Source organism: Danio aesculapii, chromosome 6 (genome assembly GCF_903798145.1).
Source record: "Danio aesculapii chromosome 6, fDanAes4.1, whole genome shotgun sequence".
NCBI classification, from domain to species: domain Eukaryota; kingdom Metazoa; phylum Chordata; class Actinopteri; order Cypriniformes; family Danionidae; genus Danio; species Danio aesculapii.
This window is the reverse complement of record NC_079440.1, coordinates 20,883,321-20,895,015: the sequence shown is the minus strand read 5'-3', so window position 1 is coordinate 20,895,015 and position 11,695 is coordinate 20,883,321. Positions and strand designations below refer to the sequence as shown.

The 11,695-nt window shown below is 36.5% G+C and overlaps 1 protein-coding gene across 1 annotated transcript in view; it reads left to right on the top strand.

Moving 5' to 3' along the window:
* LOC130230502 (plexin-B1-like) overlaps positions 1-11,695 on the top strand; it is a 110,320-nt gene continuing 98,625 nt past the window's right edge. The window contains 1 exon segment of the mRNA XM_056459537.1: positions 1-308. The gene's annotated coding sequence lies outside the window, so the exon portion shown is untranslated.

Below are 11,695 nucleotides of genomic sequence, written 5' to 3'. Positions count from 1 at the left end.
TTGAAAAGCGGCTGTAACGCGTTTATGCCGACTGTGAAAACGGCCAGTAAATAGCAAAGCATTCATTTTAAATGGATATCATTTTAAACTACAATCCAAGCAGCAGACCCGTGTGATAAAAAGCGTAATGTAAAAATCAACAATATTGCTATTTTATTCTTTTAATTTGTATAAATATATATTTTTTTCTACCGTAAACCGAGTAGATCGCGCAGTAGACGTTGTAGTGGTCAGCGTGCGAATTTGCGTTGTTTCGAAGTTGGATAAACTTTTATCAAAACACAGAAGCGGAGTACCGTGGACAGAAGGTGAGTTAAACGTGCGTTGTAATAATGCTTATATAAATGTTTTATTCACACATACGTGTTTATGTTGTCAGTTTCACACGCAGAGAAGCTTAGAATTCAACATTTTGTTTATATTCAAGCGAAGGTAATTTGCGTTAGAATGAGTCGTTCCGGTTGTGAACGAGCTTTAAACAAAGTAGCTTTGGACTACACGGGACCCCCAAACCCACGAGACTCTTTGGGGACTTTAAAATCCGGCACATTTTAGATTGAAATATATTATTTTACTACTTTTTTAATGAGGGCGTGATTTGTTTTCTGGTGTTTGTCTTGGTCCGTTTATCAAAACCGATGCGGTTTGGACTTTTCTGTGGTTGCTATCTCAACATATCTATATCTATTTATTGAAAAAGCATAGTTGTTGTCCTGCTAGAGAGCTTTGCACCGTCCAATGTCATTACTCCTCTGCTAATCACAGGGCTCTTCAGTGCCCTTTTTACATATCGCATTAAGATTTGTGGATGGCTCTACAGGTGTTAGCAAGATTGCACTATATCTTTCACTGAAAGATTTGGACTGAAATGGTAGGCAGGGTTGGACAATAACGGGAAAATTCAGTGAGTAGTGAATATTGACTGAAATGTAATTCATACAAATCTGTTAACTGCAGGGCATATTCATATGAACTACATTTATTATTGGGCTTTTAATTTGTCTTGTTGGACGGAGCTGTCTTTTCACTTCCATGAAAAAGGGAACAAACAATATGGACAAGAATAATATTCATTTTTGGTATATATATGTTTATTAAGTTTTTGCTTTTATAAAAACATCCTTGCAAAATGATGATATAATGACAATAAAAGTTAAACAAAAAACAAAATAAACAAACATGAAGGTACAGTTCAGCTCAGATAGACAAATGGAGCTTACAGGTGCACATATACATACATTGGAGTTCAATAGGTCTGTAAAATTAGGCAGAAACAACTTAATATTGAAGTAATAATAGTTAGTGTAAAATATTCAACAAAACCAACCATGACATTCTTAAATAAATGCTTTTGTCAGGATAGAAGCAATATCAAAATCAACACATGCCAGGAAAGGGTCCCAAAATTTATTAAATTAATTTTAAAATTTAGTTATTAAAAACTCCACTTTTATCATGTACAATACAGGTCAGATAATCTACTGACATGTATTCAAGAATAGCTCCATGCCAAATCCTATTAAAGAGAGCCTTATCTGAGATCTATTGTAAACGTATACATTTTCTTGCATTAAAAATAAGAAAATTAAAAACCTCATTTTGTCCTTATCAAGACTTACAGGAAAGAATAATATTCAATGGACAACAATAGGAGTATGAGTAAATAATGACAGAACTTCCATTCTTGCATTGGTTAACTATTTATACCAAATATTGGAATTGGAATATTGGAATATACCAAATAAAGGGTGAGAAATGTTCTCAGCTGGAGTTCTCTGATCAAGTGAATTCTCCTAGAGGAAAGCATAGTCCCCATCCCAACTTGACACACTGGTATTATATACTCACTCATGGGTAGGGCCAGACAGAATCTGCAGACATTTTTTTTCCATTTTTGCGGAGAATTTTGTAAAAAATCTGCGGATTCATGCTGAATTATTTTGGGTGTATCATAACTAAACTTAAAATATGAAATAAAAAATAATAGCTTTTAAGCTTTTTTATTTGATATTTACAATCCAAATCCAATTAGATCCACTTATTTGGTAAACAAAGCAAGTTTCTCATTTAAAATATCTACTAAAAGACAGAAAATATGACTTTACAAATTGTATTGTAAACAAATCAAATGAACACTTTCATATAAGTCAATATTATTGCTGTAATTAGTTAAAAAAACTGAATAAATATAAATTTGCACACGTTTACATGAGTAAATAAATAGAATAATAGGCTAAAAATCTGCGGATTTCTCCACTCTCAGAATCTGTGTAGGCCTACTCATGGGTTATTTTAATGTTGTTCAAATTTTTTAAAAATGTTCTTTTGCCCTCATAATGTTTAATTGAAATGCCAGTACATGATTTTTAGTAAAATTTAGACTCTTAAGATGCTGGTCATCACAAATTCTGATAACGATATAAATTACAATGTAGTACCATTTCTTTAAATTTAATCAATTAGTAGTTGATATGTTTTAACCACATGTAAAGGGGCATTTCTCTTTTACAGTTTAGTGTATATTCAGAAATGTACTTATTCATATGTGATCATATTTCTCACTTTAAATTAGAACTTCAGGTCAAATGTTTGAATAACAATGTGGAAGTATAAAATAACTATTAATAAAATATAAAACTCTTAAAAAAAACTAATGTTTTTTAAAAATTTTTAAATCTTTAAATAAAATGCAAAATGTAAAGTTGTACTTTCAAGATCGCTACTTTCTTGTGATGGTGTAATTCATGTCTTGGTCTGCATCCCTGTAATGGCACGTAATGTAGCGCTCATAAGCAATATATTTTGTGAAAGCATTGTGAAAGATAGACTTTTTATTTTGTCCATATCGTATATATCATCATATTGAACAGCCCTACATGCTTAAAGTCATTTTGATTCCCACAACTCAAAATCCAGTCTCCTTCTTAACTGAAGGCCCATTATCAGAAGGCTTACATACATTTCGCATTGATATTTTAATCAGAAAGCCTCTCAAGTACTTTTGAGTGTATTTTGAGTGCATAGTTTTATGCAGTTTATCACTTTTTGTGTGTCAAAGGTAAATCTCGTTCCATAATGAAAAGTTAAGAGCACAATGAGAAGAGATTATGTGTACACAACACATCGTATCCATTCTACAGTTCACAGTCTTTTCCTTCAGGGTTTTAAATTCAATCCAGTGCTCTCATCTAACAGACACCGGATAGGGAGTTTTACACCATAAGCACGAATGAAACAACAGCAAAATGCAGTCATTTTAAACAAACATTTATGAACAGATTGTTCATTATAATGGAAACACAACTGTAACATCATGGAGAACGTTTAACCGAACTGACTGTCATAACTACACTGTAAAAATGCTGGGTTCCACACAATAGATTTGTGTTGGGACAACATGAAGGAATTAACTTATTAGTCTTTTACAAATTTAGGTGGATTGAACATAAAACAATTAATTTGTCCTACGAAAAACTCATGAATTGTGATGTTTCAGCTCATTTAAAATTAGTAGTTTGAACAAACAGCAAATATATTTTGAGTGTAGACAGGACATGCTGTTTAAATAACATAATAGAATGTCTTCAGAAGACCTGAAATCTGACATGAACACATTTATAGTGTGTTTTGATGAGTCCATTGATATCAAGACAATACAAACACTAACAAAAAAAGTTTACGTCACAGTAACATTAAAATAGATGGATTTTAAAGGTTGTTGTGATCTGTGTGGTAGTTTAGATCTCTGTTTTTATTGTTGTATTGTGATAATTGATAATTGTGTTGTTACAGCTAAACATTTATAACCAGAGTTCTGTTCCTGAATCAGTTTAATGACTGGCTACAGTTAAACTTTGATGTTGGCTTGGGAAGACCTTGTTTAAAATTCATGTAGGCCTTTTAATTTGACATTATAATGGTGAGATATGGCTCTAGTCAAAAGTTAGTCCTGTCTCTTCCCTTTGCTTCCTGATAGATCACGCTTAGAGGTTCAACACACTTTCCCAAGCCAAAAGAGCCCATCCACACTTCTCAATACCATTTTGAGGGATGTAAACAATAACAATGATCCTGACATATTTCCTGTTTTACACTTTAAATTTCCATAGAGAGTCCAAAAAGTTCCCCATATTGATAAATAATGTTACGATATCTGTTATAACATCAAGTTATGATTGATTCGCCTCTTTTTACAGACATGAAATAGTTTTACCACAAGCAGGAAATGTCCATGGGCCAATGTCATCACCACATTGAAGGGTATATATTATCAAAATTGGGGAAGTTTTTTATTTTGTAGATGAGCCGTCAGTACAGTGCTGGATTGGCTGTCCTATGGATGATATAAAGGTTGTCTGTTGCCACGCCAGGGTAATCATTTTAATGTAGTTTGTACTGCTGCATATACATTCATATTTCTGTTCACAAAATGTGATCTGCACACAGCACACTGGCAATGATGTCATCTTTTAACACATAAACCACTGTTACAGTGACACCCAAAAGTAACATCAAGCATAAGCTTTCAGTCATTAAATGACAAACAGGAAAGCAAACGGACACAAATTTCAATCACCAGGTTTCAATTAAGGCAGTAGCAGTGTAAACAGGCACAGTAAATCAAATACATCATTTGTCAGTCTTATTAGCCACCAATTTGAAACCTTTCTCAAGGTTGTTCTAAAATCAATCAAGAATAAAATCAGTCACAAATAATTCTTATTGTATTTGTTATCCATTTTACGTTTTTTTTTCTTTCTTTTTTTACAATATGTTTGAATTGCTAAAATGGCAGCATTAATAATTTTTTTTTCTCCCAATAAGTGTTTCGTTATAGTTATTTAGTTGACATGATGTATTTTAAATTTATATTAAACAACACACGTTGATTTATTTTATAATTCTTTATTTCCCATACCACTTTTTAGATGAACCAATTATATAACTATAGAATGCTAAAGAGAAAAAAAACTTTTCAAGTATCCTTGCTAGCTGTCATTTACCCTAAAGATCCAATTTAACAAGATTTATTAACAATTGCATGCAAGACTTTTATAATAATAATAATAATAATATTTAAAGCTTTTTATAAAATTACAGTTCAGCTAAAGTGGCTCACGATGATTGTTAAAAAGGGATTTGTTCAAGATGATTTATTTCAACATGACAAAGGCTACATTCACATGGTTATTCATTTTTATTTTATGCTATATTAGTTGACACTTATAGCTCCCACTAGGTTAGTAGGTTATGTTTTATTGATTTTATTTGTGTCGGTCTGCTGCATCCGCTATGGTGCACTCAGAGCCATGGAGATCTCTATATAGTTGTGGGTGCACTGAACATGTTTTGTTACACTGTGTTGATATTTACGGTACCTAGTAATGAACAGTTTTGTGGCTGGGTCCTTCAGTTTAACTGGAAATAACAACATTTCTAACATCAGATCAGTTACAGTTTCTACCTTCTGCACGTCTTGTGTGTACAGCAGCTCAACTTATATATTGTTTCTCAGAGTGAGAAATACACTGGCGTGTGAAATGGTTGAAATGTGTATGTCTCGCATTGAATGCATGAGACTTGAGAGCCCTGGGGAAGGTTATTACAAATAGAAAAATACCTAATTAATTGTCATTGCACTTAATACATACACATAGTTTTGGATGTACGGTTATTTGGAAACAACCTGCTGTGAGATTATTAATTGTTTTATTTCAGAATAGTTATGTTTGATGTTGTTATATCATTTAATTTTGGTTCTCATGATCTGGCCTGGGGCCCTCAAACTCATGGGCCATTCCTGTAGGGCTGGGTAATCAATCGGAATGATATCGCAAACATGATTAAGCAAAGTTATGATTTTCATGCACATCTTGTCAGGGAGCAATGATCTGTGATCAATAGTAAATTTCCTTTGCAGGCCAGAGGGTGCTTTCCTAGGAAACCTAGGAAATCCCCAGCAGTTGCTGAATAAACCGAAGATTTAACTCAGCTGCTTCACTGAAAATAAGTGAAACTCGAAAGACCATTCCATTGTAAGAGCAGCACCCAGTAGCGGTGCTCCCTACACTTCTGCCAATTTAGAGTGAAAGCAGTTCTTTGTATTAACACTGATTAATATAGACATACATTAATGCAGACAAACAAATTGAATATAAAATAAATACAGACATGTTCAATTAAATTCAGAGAAATAAAAGGGGATGTTGGACAATAAATACATAACTTGACATAAATTATAATCTGACTATTATTAGTGAACTATGACTGTGTAGTAAATGCTTATCCATCTGAGGCACGTGATGGGATTTACTAGAACTGGCAGTACTGAAAATATGCACATGAAAATCTCCTTTAGGACTTCTAATTGGCCAGTCATACTATCCTGTCTCCATTAACAGGCAAATGTGATATGAACTTGCGGGAGTCTCAGTACACTCACTGAAGTCAAGCCTTCAAGTCATGTTTCTGCAGCTATATGCTTCCATCACAGGCCAAATTTCAGAAAAAAAAACACTCTTAAAGGTGCAGTAGGAGATCTGGGAGAATGCTAGCTTTAGCCTGATCGCATTGGAAATGAACATCCCTCCCTGCATGCAAACTGCTGTCCAAAGCCACCCCTCCTGAAGTCATAAATGCACACCGAATCGACAACATTATAACACTACATCACCAGACAATCACATTTATAATACTACAATTCCAAACCTAAAAATCTAAAAGAGTATTATAGATTGTATAATTTTTTTTATAGAATTTCCATGATGGCAATGTAGTTGGCCCCGGTGACATTTGTATTGTCCGAAATTGTTTCAATTCTGACTGGACCAGATTGGCACGGAATGGATCAGCACAAGCTAACAGTATTGTTCGGCCCAATAGTGGAAAAGCTGCACAGTAAATTCATGCTACATAATCTACATAAACTTTGAAAACATTCATACATGACGTTCACGTGTGTACAAAAATTGTGATAATCTTTTGCCCAAATGTTGCTTGCTGTAAGCTAAATAAATCAATAGGACTGTCACAATAATCAATATATATCGACTTCTCACACAACACATGGACATGACCTCAATCATTTTTAGTAATGCAAAATATATCGCCCATACATAAAAAACAATTCTAGCAACATTTTAGCTGATTGTGCAAAAAGTCTCTATTGGAGGTGTTAGTGTCAGTATGGTTAAAAAACACTGTAGTATTTACTATAAATTACTATAGTATATTTTCATGTGGGTATCTGACAACTCAAAATAGATCTGGTAGCAGATGTCACAACCTCTGTTAACTTTTTACCTTGCACATTTTTGTTAACATTTATTATTATTTGTTTTCACATTCTGAACTATTAAATTGTTAAAATGACTATAATTAAATGAAACGTTCTTAAGAATAAATTATTATGTGTTCTTTGGAAGAGTGCTCTTGCATTGTGATATTATATTGTCATTCTGGCATTATATAAAATGAGTGACATAAAATGACAATAATATTGTTTATTCCAATATATTTTGGTGCAAGAAGCTACTTAAAACTCATCTTTTTAGGACTTGTTACTGTGCTTTGTTGTTTTCACTTTCTTGTAAGCGCTTTGGGTTTTAGAAAAGCGCGTTATAAATAAAATATATTATTATTATTATATTATTAATATATTGTACAACAAAAAATAGATATTGTGACAGGCCTATAAATTAATGTAAAAAAAACTTCATATCATATATCAGAAAGCATTCAGATATCCTAATACTTCTGGTTTTATGAGCTTAAGCTCTTCTCATTGAAATTCATGCAAAAGTGTAGATATTGGACATTTTGTGAAAGGTGGTTGAATTTGAAGTTAACCAAACTGTAGGAACCCTCAGTAGTACTGCCAGCCAATTTAATGCAAGTTATTTTTTTTTTTTGCAAAACTTTGAAAGATTTTGGTTGAGGTTATTATTGAAATATTATTTGTCATTTTTGCTGAAATATAGCTGCTGTGTTTTATCATTTGGTGTTCTTGCTGGTTTCTAGGCAATATTAGGGTGTTCTTGCTGGTTACTAGGATGTTTTTTTTTCAATTACTAGTAATGTTAGAGTTGCTTGAATCAGATATAATCCTACTCTTTTGAAAGAGTAAAGTAAATGTAAATGGCAAAGCTCTAAAATAAAGGTAAAGGTAAAATAAAACGTGTCCACAGTCCACTGTCAGATTATTTGTTTTGTGATGTGCCTTATGTCTGTCAGTCGTTTAGCTGGTTTTCAGTCTGTGGAAGTTAACTATTATGTTTGGGACACAAATATTGATAGTTTGAAATATTCTCACGTTTTGTACATTTGTTGAAATTTCAAAAAAGGGGTGCTTTAAAGAGGTGGTCCAGAGTGTAATTTTAAGGCTTGGTTGTGTTTATAAGATGCAAAGTAATGTGTGCTCATGCTTAATTTGCAAAAAATCACACTATTTTTTTTTTTAAATATGCATTTATAAACGCTTTTTTTTACTTTAATTATATAAAGCTACTCCGCTAACATGAAAACGACTGTCAGATTTCCTAGTTCCTCCAACAGACCCGCCCTCAAGAGGCTCTGATTGGTCAGCTAACATAATGTGCTGTGATTCGCTGATCAGCTCCACGTCACCAAAAGTGTCACGCCCCTACAAGTAGTCGCTTTGCCTCAGCTGTGTAAACACTGTCAGTCAGAGTAGCTGTTAGCCCTAGCAGTTTTAGCCTGAATCAGACAGAAAATGACACAGAGAACACAGCTGAACCTCACACCTGCTCTAAAATAGCATCTGACAAGAGTCTTTCACATATATTCAGAATAAGCATTTGTAAGTAATATGAAACGTTTACATATCTTTTGCGAGTTTGTTATTTGAGATGTAGAATCCACGGAAAGCGGCCGCTTAGAGAGACACTGCAGTGCTGGTGAAGATTGTGGGTGTTTAAATGGGTTTGATGGATAAATATGAATTTGTAGCTAAATTGTTAACAGTGCTAAACAGCATTTCCCATTGTTTATGTCCTTGTTTCATGTCCTTGCAGCAACATACTATGAAACTATGCATGTAATAGATTAATTTTAACAAATAAAAATACTTGTAGGTTGTGTCTCACAATCCACAGCTTCTGCTGTCATGGTTGGAGCTGCTCCTTTTTTAGCCGAATCCAGCATCGAACTGGGAGTGATTCTGGAAGCTGTCCTTTGTCAAATGCTAGCTTGCAATGCTAGCATACCGTCGCCAGAGCAGCTCTAGGACTTTCCGATCACTGCCTGGTTCATCTTATACCAACTTACAGGCAAAAACTTACTAAGCCGACACAGAGCAGGTCTTACAAGCCTGTTTTGAATGCACTGACTGGAATGTTTTTGAAGCTGCAGCCACAGATCTGGACGAGCTCACAGAGACTGTAACATCATACATCAGTTTCTGTGAGGAGTTATGCATCCCTACCAGGACCTACTTGTCATTTAACAATGATAAACCATGGTTCACACCAAAACTCAGACAGCTTCGTCAGGCCAAAGAGGATGCTTACAGGAGTGGTGACAGGATCCTGTACAATCAGGCCAGGAGCACATTGACAAAGGAGATTGGTGTGGCTAAGAAAAGCTATGCCAAAAAGCTGCAAAACCAGTTTTCAGCTAACGACCCTGCATCAGTGTGGAGAGGCTTAAAAGATTTCACTAATTACAAGACACCGTCCCCCAGTATCGACAGCAATAAACATACTGCAAATGAGCTGAATATGTTCTACTGTAGGTTTGACACCTATGACCAGACACCTCACACCCGCCCGGACCATCTCCCTACACAGCCATCAACACCACATCAACACAGCCCAGACCATCTCCCTACACAGCCATCAACACCACATCAACACAGCCCGGACCATCTCCCTACACAGCCATCAACACCACATCAACACAGCCCGGACCATCTCCTTACACGTCCATCAATACCACATCAACACAGGCCGGACCATCGCCCTACACAGCCATCAACACCTCCAGCCATCTTCCTCTCCCCCCCTGCTCTTCAGATCAGTGAGGATAATGTGCGTCAGATCTTCAGTAAACAGAAGAGAAGGAAAGCACCAGGGCCAGATGGTGTCTCACCAGCCTGTCTGAGAACCTGCGCTGACCAGCTGGCTCCCATTTTCTCACATATCTTCAGTAGATCACTGGAACAGCGCAAAGTTCCATCCTGCTTTAAGCGCTCCACCATCATCCCAATCCCGAAGAAGCCAAAGATCACAGGACTCAATGACTACAGACCTGTGGCCTTAACATCTGTGGCCATGAAGTCATTCGAAAGACTGGTGCTAGCATATCTGAAGGACATCACTGGACCCCTGCTGGACCCCCTGCAGTTCGCCTATAGAGCAAACCGGTCTGTGGATGATGCAGTCAACATGGGACTGCATTATACCCTACAACATCTGGACAAACCAGGGAACTACGCAAGGATTCTGTTTGTGGACTTCAGTTCTGCCTTTAACACCATCGTCCCATCACTGCTTGAGTACAAACTGGCCCAGCTCTCTGTCCCTAGCTCTGTCTGTCAATGGATCACCAGCTTTCTGACAGATAGACAACAGCTAGTCAGAATGGGCAAAATCACATCCGACAGCCGCACCATCAGCACTGGTGCCCCCCAGGGATGTGTTCTTTCTCCACTGCTCTTCTCCCTGTACACCAACGACTGCACTGCAAAAGACCCCTCCATCAAACTCATTAAGTTTGCAGACGACACTACTGTTATCGGCCTCATCCAGAACGGTGACGAGTCTGCATACAGACAGGAGGTGGAGCGGCTGGCATTATGGTGCAGATACAACAACCTGGAGCTGAACACGCTAAAAACAGTGGAGATGATAGTGGACTTCAGGAGAAACCCCCCTGCACTCCCCCCACTCACCATCATGAACAGCACTGTGGCTGCAGTAGAGTCATTCAGGTTCCTGGGCACCACCATCTCTCAGGATCTGAAGTGGGACACTCACATAGACTCTATTGTGAAGAAAGCCCAGCAGAGACTGTACTTTCTTCGTCAGCTGAGGAAGTTCAACCTGCCACAGGAGCTACTCGTACAGTTCTACTCAGCTGTCATCCAATCCATCCTCTGCACTTCAATCACCGTCTGGTTCGGCTCAGCTGCCAAAACCGACCTCCGTAGACTACAGCGAATAGTCCGGACTGCTGAACGAATCACTGGAACAACCCTTCCTACTCTTCAAGAACTGTACTCTTCCAGAGTGAGTAAAAGGGCTCGCAAAATCACTCTGGACGCCTCACACCCAGCACACTACCTGTTCGAACTGTTACCGTCTGGTCGGCGCTTCAGAGCACCAAGCACAAAAACAGCCAGACACAGGAAAAGTTTTTTTTCCTCAGGCTGTCTACCTTATGAACAGTTAAATATTCCCCTGCTGTGCAATAAATATGTGCAATACTTTCTCATACGCACTTGTACACAGCACCTTATATCAATATACAATGCAATACTCTCTACATTCGCACTTGTACACAGCACCTTATAACCTGTATATTTATAACAATCTGTACATACAACTCAACATCCAGGTTTCTTCACTAACCGCATCTGTTTAATGTTCATCATTTTTTATTATTATTATTTTATTTTTTCAGATTTATTTTGTGTTGTCACTTGTCACTTTATGTACACTGGAAGCTTCTGTATCCA